The following is a 20868-nucleotide window of genomic DNA, read 5'->3' on the forward strand; positions in this document are numbered from 1 at the left end:
ATTTGACGGTAAGAGAACTTCTTTAGTGAAATTTTAAGCACTAAATTAAATCAACGAGTGAGTGAAAGACCAGTTTTTCGTTGCGCTAAAAATGGTTTCAGATAACAATCCTGTCTAAAAGGAATCGTAAATTCAAACATTCACTGACTTCTGTGGCTGTGCAATAAATACTAACGAGACCCGATCGACTAAGTCACGATGATCCCGAGGTGATAGCTTTTGGCAGCAACCTACCGGTACAAAAGGTGCGACTTCCAGTGAATCCACGAGTTTCACGTTTTCCTATAACACCACCCTAAATCCCATTCCGTCCGTACGGTACTTGCTCATACGACGTCTGTTACGATGATCCTTAACACGAACCGTTCATTTATATAAGTCTTCCCAGCGCGCACGGTTCGTATTTCTGGTGTTCCAAGAACAACCCCATTTGGATGCCGTGAGCGATGTCTGTCCGTGCTCTCGATCCGGGTGTCGTTTTACCGGCACACACACACGCACACATACACACCCATATTGGAGGCAAATGTTCATCCGGCACCAGGCGCCTCCATTCCGGGCGTCGAGACGTAGCGCGTGTATCGTTAAATTCCGATCACCTCCAATCCTAACCTCCATCGCAAGCTCCTATTTCAAACTGGGTTTTCTAGCGGCCCTCTCTTATGCTTGCGGGCTTCCTACCCACCCGTACAAGATAGAATGCAGACGATGAATCAACCATAATCTGCATGTATTTCGAGGCAAAGAAATGCGATGGTGCTACAAACCATCGAAACCAACCCCACCCTTGGACCGTTTGATTTCTGCTGACCTTACTGACCTACACCGTTTCCTGGAAGCTTTACTGGAGCTTCGTTGGATTTGGTGTCTGCTGTCTTTGCTTTTCCCCACGTTACGTTGTGGTTGTGCAATGGAAGAAGTTTTCCCGAGGGTTCGCGTTTCACGGTTCCGAAACGATGGACCCGAAGCCGCGGATCCGTGATTGTCGTTTTGCTTGCACAAAGTTGGCGATGTGTTTGTCGTACTTGCCTGCGTGTTGGTGGGAAGAATTCATACCGGGGTGTGTGTGTATGCAAAGTGTTTTCGGTGTTGGTGCAAATGCAGGACACAAATGCATCTTTGCATGCATTTTTGTTGCTTAACGCCAAGGAGAGGCCCAAATGGTGTATTTCAATATACACGAGCAAGTAGTAGTATTACTTTCTTGTTTAAAACAAGAACGAATCCGAATAAAAATGTCAACGAAATCTCTGCAAAAACCGGTGGCACAGCGAGCCGCCCTTAACTTACTTAATACACTTTCTTCTCCCGATCTCTCCAGCGAGTTTGCTTTACGATAACATTCAACAAGCTCATTAAACGGTGACGTTATCTATTGCCCTCCCTTATCGGACCACACGGGCCGATTGTGTGTGCCCCTCCCCACAGTGGCACGGTATCGAAACGTCTGTCACGGTTATAGATACTGTGGCTTAATCATCTCTGGCCGCGAGTAAATATGTACCGTTCATGCACTCGGAGTTTCGCTTGGTCGGAAGGTTCGATTGGCGCTCTTTTGTTTGGATTTTTACACCCCATGGAGACATGGACTCGCCGGGTGATAAAATAGCTACCACAAACACACGTTACCTATTGTTTAATACAATGTTGAACTGGTGTTTCTTTTTCGTATTGCAACGTATGAGTTATGAGTTTTGTTTTTTTGAGAAGATTCTGAGGAAACGCCGGGTTTTTGAAATATTTCAGTGATGTTTGGAAATCGTCTTCAATTATTTAGAACTAAAAACATTCATTGCAACTTTCCTCTTCGAAACCCTTCGTTTTCTTTTGCATCTATGTAACATAGGAGAAGCTTTCGGTCGCAAAGACGTACTGAAAACGACGAAACCATCTTCCACGATCATCAGGGGACATCATTTCCGCACGGAGAGCATGATGATGAACGAATTTATTGCAATCGTAAACATGATCAAAGGGGGATTATTGGACAGGAAACGACCGGGAACACGAGAGATGCGATGATGGTAATCCGCAAAATTCATTGATTTCCACACATACCGCTTAGGCATCAATGGCGAAGGGGGACGTACACCGTTCCTTCACGCCTTCACGCCTCGCTGGCGCAGCGGAGAAATGTAAATGTTTACTTTATTTATGCGCAGCCGGTTGGCAGAAGTTTTGTTTGCCGCCGGTCGAGCAATGGGTCGAGCAGCATCGGGGAAACCGTCGGCGATATTTTATCAAATTTCGTGCAGCATTAGATATGGATGAAGGTCTCTAATCGTCCGGGGGTGGAGTGGGGAGAGGGTGAGTATAATAAAAATATGATTCCGGGAAAGACAGCACACATAATCCTTTCCCTTTATGTGAACACTTTGCCGCAGACGGGCAAAAAGATTGGCGCTTAAAATAATTTTCGTCGGTAAAATAAAAATCGAAAAACCACCCTTTTCTGGCACGACCCGACGCTAAGGGATCATGTATTTCGAATGTCCCAATTTGGAATGAGAATCTTGGGGTTTTTTCCTTTTGTTGTGTGGAAAAAATTGTGTTGGAGAAAAAACCGACCGTGAAAATAATTTATGCCAAAGCTGAATGTGCTTCCATAAAAAGGATGTTGCTTTAAAGGGTGCAAAACATTAAAATTCCTCCAGTTCTGTCACCTTTAACACGCTTTCATTGACCAATGATGTTATGGAACCGTCCTTCACCTTGCCACCTCGCTCGATCGTGTTGTGGTGATAAGAAAATTCGCTGGAATATGAAGTAGTTGCAGTCCACCGATAACGATATCTCGGACTGCCTGGAAGCCGGTAGACAGTCGCGTCACGGAGCCAATAATTCAATGGGACAGCGTGGGTAATCTAATACTGCAGTATTTTGTTTCCTGGTTTTTTTTTCCTTCTGTTTGCCTTGCAGAAGAACCGCACGCCTCTCGGGGGAGTTTGCAGGTGTAGAGTGAGATAAGCGTATCGTATCGATGTGCGTGCTGGTTTGGATGGGCTCTAAAAGTTGGATCGGTAATGTGTATAACCATTGAACGCAATGGAATTTTACGTTGCTTTCATAATTAAATTTTCATTGGGTTGTTGGTTTATTAATTCTACTTACCGTTCTCATCATGCAAATATTAAAGTCAAGTTCCACTCCATGCTTGTTGGAGACAATAGCTCGCGGGTGAATGGTGATGCATCTATCTGTTTCTTGATACACACACACACACACATAAACGAAGAAACATAAAAATTCCTTACCGTCATCCGGTTTGCTTCATATTTTACATGCATGACAAAATACCGAATTCCCAGCAGAACGTCGGAAGCCAAGGAGGCTCGCCGGGAGGGGTTTGACGTTTCGGGAATGCTGGGGGGAGGGGGGGGGGGGGGAGGACGCGAGCTGGCTGCCGGCTCGAATCCCTTTCGCACACCCGGTCTGTTTTAGTTTCCTCCCAAGAGGGTTTTTCCTTCCAAACTGACAATGCACACCCCGTCGGGAAAAGGTGGTGTGTACGTTTGCGCATGCCTCCTCTGTGTGATGCTCGGCGTGGAGGGAAATGTGTTTGGCCACCAAGCGGCGGCGGCTCTGTGTTCGTGTGTGTGTGTTTGTGTCGGTGTACGACCACTTCAGCACGATGCCAAACCGTATCCGTACGGCGGATCCATGCAAAACATACCAACATCGCTTCCCGGTGGGCAACACGCTAACCACCACCACTACTACCATCGCAGACGGTGGGTGGCCGTCGCCATTTGTCGCACGCACACACACACGCAGCGCGGTACCGAGCCATCATCCCGGCCGTGTTCGGTCGATCGGGCGGTTGGATGTAGTTTTTCCAACCGTTGGGCATATATTCCGGTCAGTAAACAGCGGCCGCTCGTGCCGTCCATATCGCGGTGTTCCGGCGTCGTGTGTCGTGTTGTGTGTTCCGTGTGTGGTTGTCTGCCCGAACCCGTCAACCCCAGCCGTAGTGCGTTGTGGTGAGCGTTGACCCACAACGGCGAAAGGGAGCAAGTCAAGTGAGGGAAAGAAATACTCAGCAGAGAAAGTGGAGGGTCCTTACGTGGGGTGGGTGGAAAAAAAGGAGTGAAGTGTGGAAAATTGGTGGAAAATAAAATACACATATCGAGCTTGAAGCGAGTCCAGTGAGTTCGAGCGCAATGGCAAAATTGCCAAGTGACAAAGTGTTGTGCAAGAAGAAGCTAACTGGAAAAGCGAAGAGAAGAAAATCAAACACAACAACACAAAGGATTGCCGCCCGACGAGCAAGAAGGAGGGAGGGGGAGAGTCGGCTGTTGTGTGTTTGAATTTAATTGGGGTGGTCGTGCCAGAGTGAAGGGCGCAAGTGGGGAAAGTGCTCCGAAGGGGTGGATAGTGTAATATTTTATGAGTGCGTTTACTTCAGGAGCGAGTTCGGGAAAGAACCTTTCAGTTGTTGTACGATGCCTCGGGTTACGTGCCAAGCATGTTCTCTACGCTGGGTGCAATTTTCCCCAATTTCAATCCAACTCCATCGGATTTGCGGATTGGATCTGTGTTTCGCCCTAAAGCTACAATTAAATAACCGATCCCATACGGGGGGTTCCGTTTTGTGCGTTGAAGTTTGTGTTTTAGACGGAGCTCCCCATTCCACTCCAACTCCAGACTGAGGATTATGCACAGACTAACGAAAGTCTTGTTAGCCTGGCTTATGCATAATCAAAACCAGAGAAGGACAAAAAGAGCCAAACAAAAAAAATGCAACATGATTGAGTGAGCGATGCTCGAGGAAGCGCGTGAGGAATATTAATTTGGTTTAGTTAATTCCATCCAACACAAACGGGCGAGCAAGGAGTTGAATTTCGCTTTCAGTTTTCGTGCAGGAATGACGTTGGGAAAAATGCTCCAAAGGCCGCTCGAGGTCGGCAACATAAGGGCAACCGGGAAACGTTGTCGAGAACTTTCGAGATGGCGACTTAAAAGAGGATGCCGCACGACGTACGTGTGTGGGTAGTTAGTTGGTTTACCCAATTATTTAACGAAGTGGTTTCGGTCCTTCCGGTTCCCTTGCAAACGATGCAGGCGAGCAGCAGAGCAGATGCAATTTTAGAGAGTCTCGGGAAAACTCGTGGTGACCACCTCAATGATAATTGCTGTTGCATGATTTGTTTTCCAGCTCTCGGACTTGGGTTGTTGTGGTCGAAAGGTGGTCAATTTCATATGACCGCTCAATCGAATAGGTTTCCCTGTCGTCGTCTGGGGCTCTTTGTGGGCATTTGGCGTAACCTCAGTGATTTTAATTATGCGCTCACTCCCGGAGTGTGATTTATGATGAGGTTGGCTGTGCGTAAGTGTCCTCCTTCGGAAAATCCCTACCAAAAGGGGGGCCTCCAATGGTGGAATTACATCGTTCAGCGTTTTCAAGCAATTTTGCAAGGTGGTTTTTCCTCTGCCAACTCGTTTTAGAGTCTCGCCCTATCTCGAAATGGATTAAATAGTTTCCCTTACGATCACCACAATATGTGCTACGTTTGCATTTTGTTTGGAAAAGGGATAAGGAATGAAAAATGGAACATAGATATCCAATCCCGAACCCGACCGAAATCGTGCTACAATCAGTATCGGCGACCCAGTTGACATTCTTTTTAGGAATGTGTATCCCTTTTTCCCACCACTCCACCCCTCTTTGTCCCGCAATCCGAAACGGAATGAACAAAAATCCTCCATGGCACCACAGAGGGATAAGCGACAAAGAAATGAAATAAAAGGATGCCAGTCCCAGTCCCCCCCCAAAACAACCAACTCCCGGACAAAACGCGGACACATTAGTGGAATGGAGTTGAAGACAAAAACTCTCCTACCCCCCGCACAATCCATTTTCCAGCCGTGGCACGCCATGAAAACGCGCTCCTTTCATCGACCCGACCGGGTTTCCCGCTGGGTTTCGGGTGGATGGAACGAAAGCGGGTCTTGTTACTGAGGGTGGAAGACAGGGGAAATACTCATTGCAATCACGAAGAAGGCATGATATAACAACCACCCCCCTACACCTCCTCCCTCGACGAACATCCCATTAGCTTCCCTCGTTTGCCAAGGACGAATCGGGAAGTGATTTTTCCAGAGCTTTTTCTATCATACTGGCGTTGAAAAAAAAAAAGCTAAAAGAAAACGAACGGGAAAATAGACAAGTGGTGCGTTTTTTGTGGTCGGGCATGAGAAAATGCATTCGGAGCTCCTTGCCTACCCGTACCCGGGCCTGCCTTCTCACTCACTCTCAGGGGGGGGTGTTCCTTCCTTAGGAGGTTAAAGGCGTGAGCAAGAATCCGAAACAGCGGGTCGGAAAGAGCAAGCCTTTTCACGGCTTCTCAATGCTCGCCGGAGAATGTTCCAGGATCGTCCAGGAGGGGCCAGGCTTGGTGCGGGAAAACGATGCGATGCAAAATGCAAATGCAACCATATCAAACCAGGGGCGGGAGCTGAAACTGAGGACGGGCCTTAATTTCATTCCACGCTTATGTTCGCAGCCTAGTTTTCTCATTTTTAGCCCGCGAAGGCGAACGTCGATCGCCAGCGGCATGGAAAGGGTAGAAGCATCAGGTTTTATGCCGTCAGCCACACCTGGTTATGGTTCAAGTACTCCGCTAAGGGGCGAATCCTTGCGGCAGTTTGCTCCATGATTTAGTAAAAGGATGTTTCCTGTTCTGGTAAACAACTGTTTGTCCTGTTTATTTATCCTAATTTTTTAAAACATCAAGGTTGAATAATTACACTTTTAATGTGTATTATTCGAGACATAATTTCAAATCTTTATCAATAGAAGTACGTTTCCTATTAGTTATTTTTTAATAGCAATTTTAAAATGTCTACACCTCACCCCGACATAACTACATTTTCTTTCGCCCATGACTAATATCTATTTATGTGCAATATCGTAACTTGCTGAGGTTATGTTTCATACCTTCGCCCCGTTATTGTGTTCGTAAACAAATTCGCTGATGTTTCGTAAAAAAAAATGTGACCATGGTGGGCGTCTAGAACATTGTTTGCCTAACTTACCTTAGTCCCGTCCATAGCTGATCGAATATCGTTCCATACGTCGTCCAGCACGCTGCAGGTATTTAGCAAAAAAAAAAACCCCACACGATGATGGGAAAACGGTGTAAAACGTGGCAAGAAGCGGCTTGTTTCTGTACAAAAATACAAATTAAACCAACCGACGCAAAACAGCTGAGTGTGACACGCCGGGACACACGGAATTTGGTTTCGCGTAGCCTTCAGCCAGCAGCTTCGGGTCCGGGTGTTCGTCCCGTGTGTACTATTATATTTTTAGCAATATTTTAACGTGTACGTGCCACGAGCCGGAGGAACGGAAGAGGGCAGGAAAAATCACATCGTTCCCATTTGCTTGCGTGTACCGTAAGTGCATGAAGAAAAACCGGGTGGGGAAAAATTACGTTTTTCAATGAGCAAATCCACTTTTTAGCCAGAGGAAAAAGCGAACGAATTTGTTTCCCCGAAACGAAACGGAAACAATGCGGATACGATCACGGTTTGCCCTCGCTTTATGTCGTCCTCTATCCCCTCTTGGATCCACTTTCCCCGAATCGATGCAACAATTTCTAGCAGCTGTTACATTATTGTTGTACAACCTGCGCTGATATATGGCTCTATTTATAAAGGTTTTTTTTTCTGTGTACAGGCAACAAAAGACGGATGTTCAGAAAAGGAAAACGAACTATTTGCCTCGGTAGCGGTGTGTGTCGGCCGGAAGCGCGCACCTCAAGTGAAAATGGACCACATAAACTGCATTTCCCTCTCCGTTGGTCTATTTGCTTTCCTCTTGAAACGGCGCTTCGTCGGTCGAGGGGCGGGCGCCCTGTTGCGCCACATGCGCCCACGACCAATAGCCTGGCCAAACACACACCCACACCCACACCCACAAACGCGGTTCAAGTGCTTTTGCGACAGGAATATGTAGTCGAACGATTAGCGAACTAAGTGTTTGCTTAAGCAAATGCAAACAAACTTCTACTGCCGACCCCCGCGACTCGCCGGAGGGGGCTCTATTTATGGGGAATCGGTGCTCTGGAGCTACCCGAAAGGTTCGCTGCGATCATTAGCATAAAATGGCCCCCATCGGCGGACGGTCTGGCGACATCATTGACGTCGCTCGAAGGAGGAGGATGTCGAACTCGCTGCTGTTGTTGGCCTTTCGGAGGCAGAGGTTCGTTCGGTCGTAGCCTTTGACACACCGGAGCGGATGACTAATGGTCACTCGACACACCACCCAGGGATGGGGGGAGGGGGAGGACCAGGGGACGAATCGGCACGCCAGTTCGAGTATATTTCCCGAGCTTCGCTACCGGAGGAAGCGATTGCTAATTTGAAGTGCCGTCTCCTGCTGAAGCTAAATAGAAGCGAACCGGTTAGGAAAATAATAATAATCCTGCTAACCCTCGTCAAGTGGTTGGTCATTTGCAACCGAAGGGAAAGAAAAATGTTAACCTCCTTCTCATGAAGCTTGATTGCTTATTAGGTTGGCGTTTTGGGATGACGCTCTGCGTGGAAAGTTTGAGGCGTTTGTCTAAAACGTCTATTTTCTTGCGAAAGGCTACTTAGTTGACAGTGATAAAGATTTAGTTACTTGTTGAACTGAAACAGGATGAAGGAATGTTTTTCATTAGTGATACGGACAACTTAAAATACTAGAAAATTGTGAAACACCAGGCGTCTCCATTGAAACAAATTTTCCTATCGTAGAATAGTCCGCTTTTAAAACTGAATGGTTTATTTTACTTGATAGATATGTGAACTTTAAGTTTAAGTAATTGTTTTTCTTTCGTGGGCGTATTTTTTTTTAAGTCCAGTATTTTGAAGGAAAATTCGTTCCATACAAGACACAATTATATTTTCGTTGCTTGACCTTAAACCACGGAAAAGGGAATCTAACAGCACCGGATGAGCCAGTACACGATGCCAAGAGGATGTCGAAACCATTTGACGGAATGGAAATAGGATTCTCCCACCCCTTCGCCCCCCTTCCCCCCATCCCGTAGCACCCGCGTGTCAACATCGATCGGTTATGGCTTACATCATCCGATGCTCGCTCTCTCATCGACATCATCATCGCGTATCGCACATAAAATGGCCCGCCAGCTCCGGTGCCCAAATGTGAGATTAAATTACGCTGAGTGTCAGTTCACTTCATCCCATCCCGTTAACCCGCCCTTGCCCCCGCCCCCACCTGCCACCGAGATGACCCACCTCAAGGCAAAAGTTTGGCGACGATTTCGTTACGGCCGGGGGGTTTTTTTTTGTGTATGCCCCACTTTTCCGACGCCCTTTAGGGGTGCGACACACACACACACACCCGTACGGAGACCAGCACTTGTTGGCTTGGTTCCGTGCCCTTGGGACCCTTTTGGGGAGGGAGGAGAGTGATGATGAGAGTGGTCTCTGCTCAGCAGCACGTCCATCGAAATTGTTTCCATAAATTTCCAACGCAACAGTTCGAAACAGGAAACGAGGCAGCACGGTAGGGGGGAGGGAGGGGGGGTTTTGCGTTCCAGTTTTAAATGTCATCCGTGCGCTAATGCTGCCGGATCCGCAAGCGAAGCGCTTTGATCCATAAAACGGCCGACGCCATCACTCAGCAGAAGGCCCATGGCGTGGCTGGGGGAGGTGGGGAGGGGGGGGGGGGGGGGACTAAGAGTGTTTACAGACGTGAGGCGGAGTGTGGGAATGTTTACGACGAATGTCGGCCATCGTGGCGGCGCCTCGGGTAACGTGTTGAACTTTGCTCCAATTTCTGCGAAGCCACATGCCAAATAGAGTGCCGTCCGTTTTCCACCGGCACCAGGATGCATTTTCCGCGGCCACAGCTGTGTGTTGGTGTCACACGGTCCACGGATTGCATTCCATCCGGACGCGCACACAGTGTGCCGCAGGGTGATTAGTATTTATTTGCATTTTCCCCCTCTCCCGCTGGAATTAACGACGAGCCCGACATAAATATGCTAAGTGGATATGAATTTTGCACGCCGAGAGACTACAACATGCACCCAGTTTGTCCATCGTGACTCATCATTAGCATTTGTAACTCGTGTCGTCTCCTTGTAGCGATTGTCCTTGTTTTTCTTTTGTTTGTCATCATCAAATTTAATTAGTTGAAGGCTTTCCCCCAAGTGACATGGTTCGTTACGCATTTTTCTTTTCGCCAACTATCCTGGCTACAATTTCCTGGTACAACAAGGGACGTCTGTGTCGCCTGATGGCGCCAGAAGAAGCACTTTCCTTTATGCTGCTCCATTCTACGTTATGAAACCCACGTGTTCCGGGCCATGGCTAACAAACGCGCCTGCGAATAGTTTTCCACCCGGAAGGAGGCTGATGGCTGATACGAGAACGCACGTAGCGTGCATAATTCTTGAGGATTTCCTCCCTCGCTCTCCCCCTGGCGCAACCCGTCGGCCATAATCATGCTGGTCGTACAGTGAAACATCGCGTTCTGTTGTTTTTCCACTTGGATCGTTTCGGTAGCGTCTTCTCATATGCGCATCCGCGTGCATATCCGGTAAAGAATGGGAGCTTTCTGAAGAACAGTGCATCAACCTCTCGCTCTCTTTCGCCTCCCGCCCAACGAGTGGTAAGGTTTACTTCCTTGGAGACGTACAACCCAGAATCATTTCCGAATGGAACAGCGTTCGTCAGGGCGTGCAGCTTGCTCTAGGACGAATACGATCCGTTCCTTACGCGTGTTCCCCATTTCTTTACCTCACGGTGATTTATTATCTCTTTTAGTCTGCGTTAAATTGAAACCCAGCTTAGTGGCGAATCTTGGTGGAACGTTTTTTGACGAAGCGTTGCTTTTCATTTGGCCTTTTTCGTCACCGAACACCGCCAGCTTGTATGACGTGACCTGCAAAATGTGATCTGCAGATGAGAATTTTGTTCCGCTTACGGACCATTTTGCAATGCTTCCAGCTAAACCCCCTTGCAGTGCGCCTTTTTTTCTTCTCTCTCACTTCTACAATTCATTTCATTCGGAAAATTCCGCTGAAACTCGTTAGAGAGGTACCGGAAACGGCGTTATTTTTCAATTATCTAGCCTTTTTGGCTAGGTTTTTGTGCCCATCAAGTCCCATTTTTCCCCAACCGACCGCGAGCGGACAATAAAACGAATCACACCCTGATTGACCTGTTTTCTTTTCGATTTATCGACCTTGTTCCGCTTTTTCCCATCGCGTTGCTGATACCACCCCCGTCCTGGATCATCAAATCGAAAAACTCGATGAAAAGAGTGGTCAATTTGCTTTGCTTTGGCAAAATGAAGGCTTGAAAAAAGGTCCGCTGAGAACCACTGACCAAATGCCAACGGAGGACGGCACTTTAACGCACTTCCGGGGGGATAATTGCGATCGATTAATTAGTTTTGAAAACGAGGTTATCGAGTCGGGACGAGCGAAAGCCGTGTTATCAAACCTTTTAATTGCTGTGAATCAACGGTGTTGGGGTGAGAAATGATTCGAGTGAGTGAGGGAAGAGAAGAATCAATTCTCGCATGTTGTGACGTGCTAATTGATTCTGTGTTTCCAACCAATCTATGTCGTGGGTCGTTGGTTTTTCAATTCCAAACCAAAGCGATCCACTTGAGTTATTTTCTATATCGATTAGAGATGTTAGCGATTATGTTTGATATTATTTTACTTGTTTAACAAAACATAAGAAAGACCCTTTTTTCCATTTCCAACAGTACGTGGAAAATCTACGCTGTCATAAATTCAACCAAAATTGTCACCTGTCACTGGCACGAAACGGATACAGGAAGCAATTTTACCGCCGTCCATATATGCTGCTGGACGTAATCTTTCGAAAGTATCCACGGTACGAGGCCCGGAAAATCGTTCGCCTTGTCAAGGACAGTAACCAATTTGAGACCGAAATGGGAAATCAATCGACTACGGTCGAGACTTGTCCCACAACGGAAGGAATTTAACGTTTCCGCCACCGTTTCAAGCACATACAACTTGTTTCTTGTGGAAGGAAATTGGTGCAGTCCAAAAGCCGGTTCCCTCTGTGGGAGGGTGTGGCGTGGAAACCCGCCTGGCTGTGTTTGAATGAAGAAGACCCACAAGTTCCCGAGCCGAACCTCGAACTGGATGACCATTGTGTCGCTGGTTCGAATGTCAGAAAAGGGTAGAAATAGTGGCTGATGATGATGATGATGATGATGATGATGTCGATGTCTGCCGGACCTTCAGCTCGCCGATTATATCAGCCCGTAGCATTTCCAGTTTGAAGGTGACCATTTTGGGGGGAAGGGAAGGCATTTGGAAAACCGTCTGCAGCCAGCGGGGGGCTCTATTGATCCTCATGTTTTTCACACACCTACCTATGATGGGCCTTTGTATTCGAATGGTTGTAGAATTATCAAACTCTATGTAAGGTTTATTTTTCCACCTCCTTTTGCGCTTAGTACTAGATATTCCTTTATAGTAACATAATTATCCACCCTTATCTCCTCCCTGTTTGAAAATTTGTAGATGTTAATATGTGTTTTCAATGTTTCCTAAAAAGGCGCTTCGTTCCCAGGAAGAAAAGAAAGTAATTTAAACATTCTTTCGACATTCCCTTCTTTTCTCTCTCAAGACTGTTAAAATCGCGTTTCCTCAACGACTTTACGGTGCTGTCAACCGGTTATTTTGCATTTACCACTAAACCGGTTAGATAATGAGGAAGTCCACAAACTTATTCGCACCGACGACAGAGTGCTCGCCACGCTGATTTGATGTCATAGCATCGTTCGACTGTCGTTTTTTTTTACTTTTTCTTTTTTGTTTCTGCCTCAGTCCCGCATTTGCATTTTCCCATCGGCAAAGAATGTTTCGGTCGGTAAGCAGAAAGGTCGTTCTACGGAAAAAGGGTTCGCCGTAGTGTTTAATTTAATTTAACCCGAACGTCTGCTGGGGGGAAAATTCGCGAGCGTAAAGATAGTGCAGGCCGCGTAATTGGAACGGTTATCATTTTTCTGTCCCCCCCTTCCAAGCTCTTTCTCTTTCCTTCTGCCATGTTGTTGCTCAAAACCGACGGCCCACGATGGTGCGCAGTTCCAGGTGGATAATTTAAATAATTATTCTTAACATCGTTAACACTTGGTAAACACAACTCCGGTGAACACACACGACTGGATTCGGAGTAATTTAATTAACCGATGGTTGGGTGCGGAATTGGGCGATTTTGTATCGCCGCTTGTTATGTAGACTTGTTTCTTGTTGTTCGTGCAATGAGAAATGAAAAATGTTTGCCTGGAATATCGCATCAATACCTAAAGAATAATTCGCCTGAGATTAACAACGCCATCAACTTATTTATTTTCTAATCTGTTGTTTCTTTTCTCATTATTTACAAATACAACGTTTTAATGTTTGTTTTCTAAAGAAGTTCAATCTGTGTTCATTTGATCTCAGCTTGAGAAACTGATTGAACCCGTTGTCTCACATCTTCTTTTTATGGTCATTTCAATCTAAATGTTGAAAAAGGCTGTGTATGATACAAAAAAAAAGGGTGGTTTTTCGTTCCCTAGCCGTACCGGATCCTTTTGTCCCTTGCCGCTGTTTTATGTCCTTTGAAATCAGAGAACATTTTTTTTTTTAATTTTGTCGGCATCGGGCCATGAATGGTTTTTGCTTCGCCACCCGGTGAAAAGCAGTCAAGCGCAAAAAGAAGGGACCTTTTGCACACGAGGTCGGCCGCGCTTGTTTTGGAGCGGGTTCACGAAATATTCATCGCCAAGGTTTCTAACCTTCAGAGAGCCGGAGAGCCATGACTAATTTGGGCGGGTGTGGGTGTTTTGAACGATTTTTTTTTTCTGTGTTTGTCGATGCCCCCCTTTGTAAAGCCGCACGACGTGTGACACACACTGTGTTGTTGTGAGGCCAGTGTGTTTGCCCGGATTAAACAGTCGTGTTTTTTCCTGCGCCCGTCGGTTTAATAGTTTTACCTTTTCGATCACGTCCGTTTCCGTTGGCCCCGGCAAACTTTCCCTTCTGAGCAACTTCCTCCGTTGAAGGTGCAAAACAGAAAAGAGGCTACAAGAGGTCGGCGTTCAATCGATTCGGGTTTTATTGTGGCGAATGCGGCTGACCGTGTGCTGCAAAGCAAAAGGGAGGGTTGTTGTCGGCCACCGTCTGGCAGTGTTGATGTGGTTTTATGGTTCGGCTGTTTGGAATCCCAAAAACTACCCGCTTGCTCCTCCATTGGCCCAAAATACGTTTCATATCGCAAAGTGGTGGATCAAAGCATGGAACAGGAGGGGATTAACGCTCCGTGGGATCGTTCCCGCTGCGCATCGTTGCATATCTCTTGTGAACCGGCTTGGGCCTATCGGGGTCGGAGTTTGAGGTCAGTGCTGCAGTCCCGCTGCGACGATGGTCATCGCTGGGTGCTACAATGGAGCCGCCTGGTCGTTAGTGCACGCCACGATGGAGACGCCCGGTCATTAGATTGCAGATCCCAATGGAGTTGGGCCCCGGTGTTCGATGACCATCGATGGTTTTGTGCAAAGTGGGTTGGAGTGTCCAGTGCCAGCGCGCTTCCGAACACGGTGATTGTGCAGAAAACTGTGCGGTGCGGTCATTCGAATTTCAACACCCCGTGAGCTCGATGGTTCTTTTTCAGGTTGGAGGTGTTTTTTAAACCTCATCAGACACCGCTGGATGCAAACAAGATCCCGCAGATAATACCGTGCGACATCCCGGGGACTTTTGTGGATTATGGATGACGATTCATTCACTTGGGCAGGTGGCTATCTGATGGGAAAAATTGTCATATGCCAAAAACAACCCCGAGTTTCACGACAAAATAACAATTCAAATGTCCTTTCACTGACATATTTTTGTTAGTTTAAAATAAAAAGCTAATATTTCCGCTTTACAGTTTCCTGCTCGGAATGCTTTCGGAAATGAAGCATAACGACAACAATTATCTTTACGCTTCCCTTAGCAAATTCATAAGCGGAGGACGACAATGAAAACTTTTCCTCGAGTGCGCTATCTTTTGCTAACTAAGGTGCGAATTGTGCGCCAAGTGTGAAAAGCTTCCGTCGGTGGCACGTGGTGGCGAAGAAATGGATGAAACTCACAGAGAAGATGCATTGCTTCGAAGCCGACAAAGACGGAAGTGGAAAGGACAAGGGACTATTATGTTATTAATTGATATTGCAGGTAAAGTTTCTTGTTGTGGTTTTCGAAACTAGATAAACCTTTGCACCCTTGAAGTTATAAAGGAAACCTAACGACTGTTTCCCTAGACATGGACAAACTTTTACGGTGTTTGTTGGTTTAGTTTTTGGTACAAATTGTGCTCGAAATCAAATTACCGCCACAACGAAGGTACCTTGAAGGCTCATGATGACTTGACAAAATGTATATAGATGAGCGTTAAGAGCAAAACGTTACAGAAACCTTAAACCACACGAACCATCCGACCATTCGCACGTAAATGACCGTTAACTTTTGGTCTAATCATTTAAAAGAGGGTATCGCTTTACCTACCTTAATAGCTACGAAACAAATGATGTCACACTACAAACAAGCTCGGCATTTGATGGGTTTCCGTTTAGGTTCGCGCTCCATGAAAGGCAGGACCTTGTCATCCAAGCAAGCAGCGGGACAGCGCTTGCCATGTGTTTGTATGTTTACAAAAAGCAATTAATGAAAAAAACCTTACCAATGTGTGTGCGTGTGTGTGAGAGTGTATGTGTGGATATACCGTCTAGCGTTAGCCGGTGCTACCGTACCGAACGCGCCCGCCAGGACTCGTGTGAAAGTGTCACACGCACACACACACGTTCGAAGCATATCCGTCAAAGTGGGAGCACATGCGCACGTCGTGTCGTTTCGGAAGCGTCCGGGATACAACCACCACCACTACCGAAAAAACGGAAGAATTGGCGCGCGCGTATGTGTGTGTGGGGGTTGATGGGCAGCGTTTTTTTTTTTGGTGACGCGGCAATGTGTGAAGGGTTGCAAAATGCGCCGGGTTTGTATTTGATGCTCCCGGTGATAATCCTCGTTGCTGCAGGAGCTAAAGGCGCTTCAAACCGAAGGCCCGAAAACATGCTCAAGCTATCGCTGCGAAATCACGCAGCACTGCAAATCCGGTCGCATGATGAATGTGTTGTGCCTGTGTGAGTGTGTTTTGGTTTGGTCGTTCGGGGCTTGTGGCGTCAAGCCGTCGAAGGAAATTCCGTACCATTTTGTTTATTTTTTCAACTCCACCGTGGAGTGGACATAGTTTGTGGTGAAAAACTTATAAAAAAAAGTGTGGAATACCAGAAAACTTATGCAAGATCGTGCATAAAGTGTTTGTTATTAAATGTGTTTGGCATCCAACCCCTCATTTCTGGTTTTTGTCAATTGGTTGTGAGAAGAAAATGTTAAAAATTTGTAACAATTCCCACTACATGTTGGGAAATGTTATATTTTAATATTGTTGTCATCAAGATGGAGTTACACGCGATGTAATCATGCAATATGATGAACTCTATGGAGAAACAGCAATATCATGCTGAAAACTTTTGCCTGTGTTTTTAATTTGTTGCTCTATAGTTTACTATAAGCTTTCACTCCAAAAGGGGCGAGTCTTTCAACGAATATAAATTTGAAAGAAGACTTGCCATCAGCATGTATTGTTTTTGTGTTACGTTCGTCTCCTCTGTGTCTCCCATTCTTTTTCCCTCTAAAGACATATTAAACGTGGAGCCCAGCATTTCTTCTTATCGTTGATGTGTATGTGCTAGAATGTGCATCAGCTATAGAACAAAACAGTAAATATGCATTCCCCGTCCAGTGCAATGTGAAGGGAGCTGACAAAACAATAGAGAAGCACACAAAGAAGGTGCAAAACAGAATCGTCGGCGGCTCCTCCTCATCAGCCGACAGTTCAACTTCGGGATGGAATTGTCCTTCGCTCACTCACAACCTTTTCCCCCGTTCTAGGCCTAGTTCGTACCATTATGAATAAGCAGCAGTGCGCGACATCCTTTTTTTTTGTTGGTGAATGGTGAATGAGAAGAGAAAAGTGTCCGGTGCTCCTCGACTTTAGGTGTGTTTTATGTTACACTTTCTTACGTCTCAGTGCAATTTATCATTTGGCCGTGTTCCATGCGGTAGTGTGAAATAAAAGTGATGTTTTTAACCCACTAATTAATGAAACACAAAAGTTGTGAGACAACAAAAAAAAAAAATCACAAACAAACCGTCTAGTTCTTTCAGCGACACGAAATGATGAAATACGGGATGGAAATCGCCGACACTCGCTTTCCGAGCTCTTGAGTTGGTGGTTCATTTCAAAACAGTGACAAAGGATCTTCCAGGATCTGCCATTGGTGCTTTTTTCCACGAAGGGATTGTGCATGAATGATTACAGACGTTCTCCGGTAGCGTAAATGTGATTTTTATACGTCAACCAAGCAAAGCATATCGCAACAAGGAAAAGGTGGAATTGAAATATTAATACACTGCATGATCACATTTGTATGAGATTAGAAAAATGAAATTCAATACACGTGATGATCAAAAGAACCGGCGCTTCTAGTGTGAATGACGCGAATCGTAACCAATCCTAGTTTAACACCACACTGTGAAAATATTCCAGATCTTCGTCATCTATCAGAAAAATGAAGAAAGCAATAATGTGTTACTCGTAGCATCCGGTTTAGCTAAGTGAACAAAAAGAATACGATCGGGGAAAAAAGCGAGGGTGGTGTGTAGGCAACGAAACTCCCCGAGATAGATCTTTGATTGACAGAGTGCGGCGGTTCCGGCGCGAACATCCTCGGAGGCGCCCCACAGTGGAGGCGCCCGCAGGGAAATGAAAGTCAACGCCGCTCGCAGCCGCCCTCTTCTGCTCCGACGACATTCGTGGGCAAACGCGCGCAGCAACGACGTGGTCAGCGGTGGTGGTAGTGGGGGCGTTTTCGTTGTAATTCCGTCGAAGTACCACTCGTCTGCCAACGCTAGCGACGAAGCCGAGCAAGCGAGCGGAAAGAAAGCCCATCCGGATTTGCTGGTGACTGCAGTTTTCCGTCGCGTACGAACCCGACGACGTCGACGCTGTCGGCAGCACTGTGATATCTATTGTTTTACGGAACAACGGAAGCATAGAGGCCAGCCGTTGCGGGCCGACCGCCTTCGATTGCCCTCGGTTCGACGTTTAACCAGTCAGCGCCATCTAGCGGTCGCTAGCCAAAACCAAAACATTCGGCAGCAGCAACAACGACAACGGGGGAAACAATTGCCGACAAATAGACTAAAAGGACTCAGCATCAGGACTAATTTTGTCAAAGGCGTTCCCCCCGAAGCCTCACCCTCCCGTGCTCTGGCATCGCCAAACGCATCGGCATCGACACGTGTCTCTAGTTTCGATCGCGTCGTTCGTACATCAATCCCTATCAGTTCCAATGATGGGATACATCATGGGTTGTGCTTGTTTCAAAGGTGAGGAAAATATATCCCCGCACAAAATGATTGTTATAAAATCAACCAAGTCGAGTGAAATGTATATACAAATAGAATAAAAACAATCAATTTATTCACACGGACACAAAGTACCGAGGAATGCCGATGCTACTGACAGGTCTCAGCTCTTGTCTAAAACAACCTGATCTGCTGTCCCAGACTGTGTATTATCTTTTATGTGCTCTTCACGGATGAAAACCCGTCTATTTCCGCCATTTGCCTCGGGCTCGGAGAGAACCGTCTGCCGGACGCAAGGGGAGCTTCGATGGAGTCGGCTGCAAATCCGACAATCATCAATCTTTTTCAACCATTTTCCCGCTTTATCCGTTAGTGTTGCGTTTTTCCGACATTCGTGGTCCAGGGTGGGGGTTTGTACGGTTCAACTTGCCACCACTTCGTACCGGAAATTACGCGATTTGTCGCTGCGAGCCTTCACCATTTCATATGTGGCGCTTCAGCTTTTTGAAAGCTTGCAATCATTTTCCGCACGACTGGATGCTGCTAGAAGCCAGATCAAATCATTTCTGACGCCCTCGAGCGTTTTTTTAGTAGTTTATTTATTCTACCGAGCAGAGATTGATTGTTCGATCTGTTATTTGTGCTTTCGCTTAAGTGGGTTGTGGAATTCAATACTTTCATTTTTTCTACTATCGAAAAAGAGTTGGTTGGTTTGGAGAACTGCAGTAAGTTAATGAAAATAATGGGTAGAACGTTCGTTCTGTTATTGGACTAATGCTCCCTAGAACATCGCACAGGAGAAGTAAGAAGGTAAAGAAGGAACACAAGAAGGTTGAAGGTATTTTTATTAGTGCATTTCAAAATGTTTCCTTAAGACGATCCCTTCAAATGCTTAGCAGAGAATGCGCATCACTCCATGTTCATTTGGCTTGTACCTCGCCGATGTACTTGCAGACAAATTTCGGCAAGCAGATCCCGTACGCCGTCCGTATGTAGTTAGGTGAACAGTAGCACCCGTCGGTGCACGGCGCTTTGCAGGCGGTTGTGTCATTGTACGTTGCACAGCTCTTTTCACACTCAGTACTGCCGCAATAGAACTCTTCGCCGAACTTACACGCTGGAGGCGAAAACAATCACACAATCATTATCTTCCTAGCATGGTTGATCCGAACTTGACTTAGATCCGTTCATCCACTCAACACACTTACCTGCCTGTACTGTGGTAAACACTGCGAAAACGAACACCACCAGAAAGAGGCACTTGATCTGCATTTTGAACTGCGTGTAACGCACGTCGCAGGATTCACAAGAAACGAGATATCTCCAGCTCGGTAGACGATGAAGTTCGTTCTACCCACGGAGCAGCTTCGTGTTTCGCCAACAGCCTAGTGGCTTGCGTTGCCAAAAACGTACAAAACAAGATAACACTTGCGCAAACGAAGTCTCCACGCAGCCGTCGGTCTAGTTTCTTCAAGTTTTTAGGGATGTAAAATGGAGACTGTTTCTACGACAAAGCGGCGCCGTTAAGACGAAATATAAAGTGCGACAGTTACTTTACAGGAACATGTTAAGTTAGAAGAGCCTTACGCACTGATTCTTACATGGAATATCTGCATCACTCTCGATTTTAAATGCATTGTCAGACACAAAAGAAAGTGAGAGAAAATATAAATTTAATTGCGGATATCGATATTGTCTTCCATCTATGCATCTTAATGTTGTAATACACATTCGCGTGTTGCGTCGCGCCTTATTTACACAAGTGCGCGACTCGGTAGGAAGCTGGACGCAAGAGAAAAAATTGTCAAACCCAAAAAACCAAGGTACTTAGGGCAGTTCGAGTACTCGGTGCCTACACAATAGTATCGTTTTTCTAGCGAACCCATTGAGATGATGGCGTGGCGTGTATTACTTTTGTCTTGTTTGATGGTAGTAGTGTCGGGGGTCAGCGTCATTGTTGCTCAAGACCCAACCACCGCCGCAGATGGTACGATGTTTGGTTTGGTGATCAACGCATACGGATTCGATAGTTTACTAACCCTCACCCCTGTTCTTGCCTTCAGTGACCCTCGCCCCGCCGGTAAGCTGTACGAAGGTGAACGAAAAGTACGACTGGTGTGGCCCAGCGTGCGGGGATTTAACCTGCTCAACCTATCGCCGAAGCGACTTCAAGTGCACGCGGATGTGCGTCGAGGGTTGCTTCTGCGAGGGAGGCTACGTGCGATCCCGAGGGGGTAGCTGCGTACCGTTGTACACGTGTGCGGGGCGTCGCTAGTTAAACGGAGTAGTTGCTTTACATTAGGCTAGTAATAAAGCTTACCTTTTGGGGTTGGAGTTTGCGTCCCCCAAAAATCTGAAAATTATTTTGTTCACTCTAGTTATCATATGGGTTGGCTGTTGTTTTTGGTTTCGA

At 46.4% G+C, this 20868-nt stretch overlaps 1 protein-coding gene across 1 annotated transcript in view; it reads left to right on the plus strand.

Annotated features, from left to right (window-relative positions):
• LOC131294843 (AT-rich interactive domain-containing protein 1B-like) overlaps positions 1–20868 on the plus strand; it is an 84874-nt gene that overhangs the window by 14875 nt on the left and 49131 nt on the right. The gene's annotated exons all lie outside the window — the stretch shown is intronic.

The sequence above is a fragment of the Anopheles ziemanni genome, chromosome 2 (genome assembly GCF_943734765.1).
Source record: "Anopheles ziemanni chromosome 2, idAnoZiCoDA_A2_x.2, whole genome shotgun sequence".
NCBI classification, from domain to species: Eukaryota; Metazoa; Arthropoda; class Insecta; order Diptera; family Culicidae; genus Anopheles; species Anopheles ziemanni.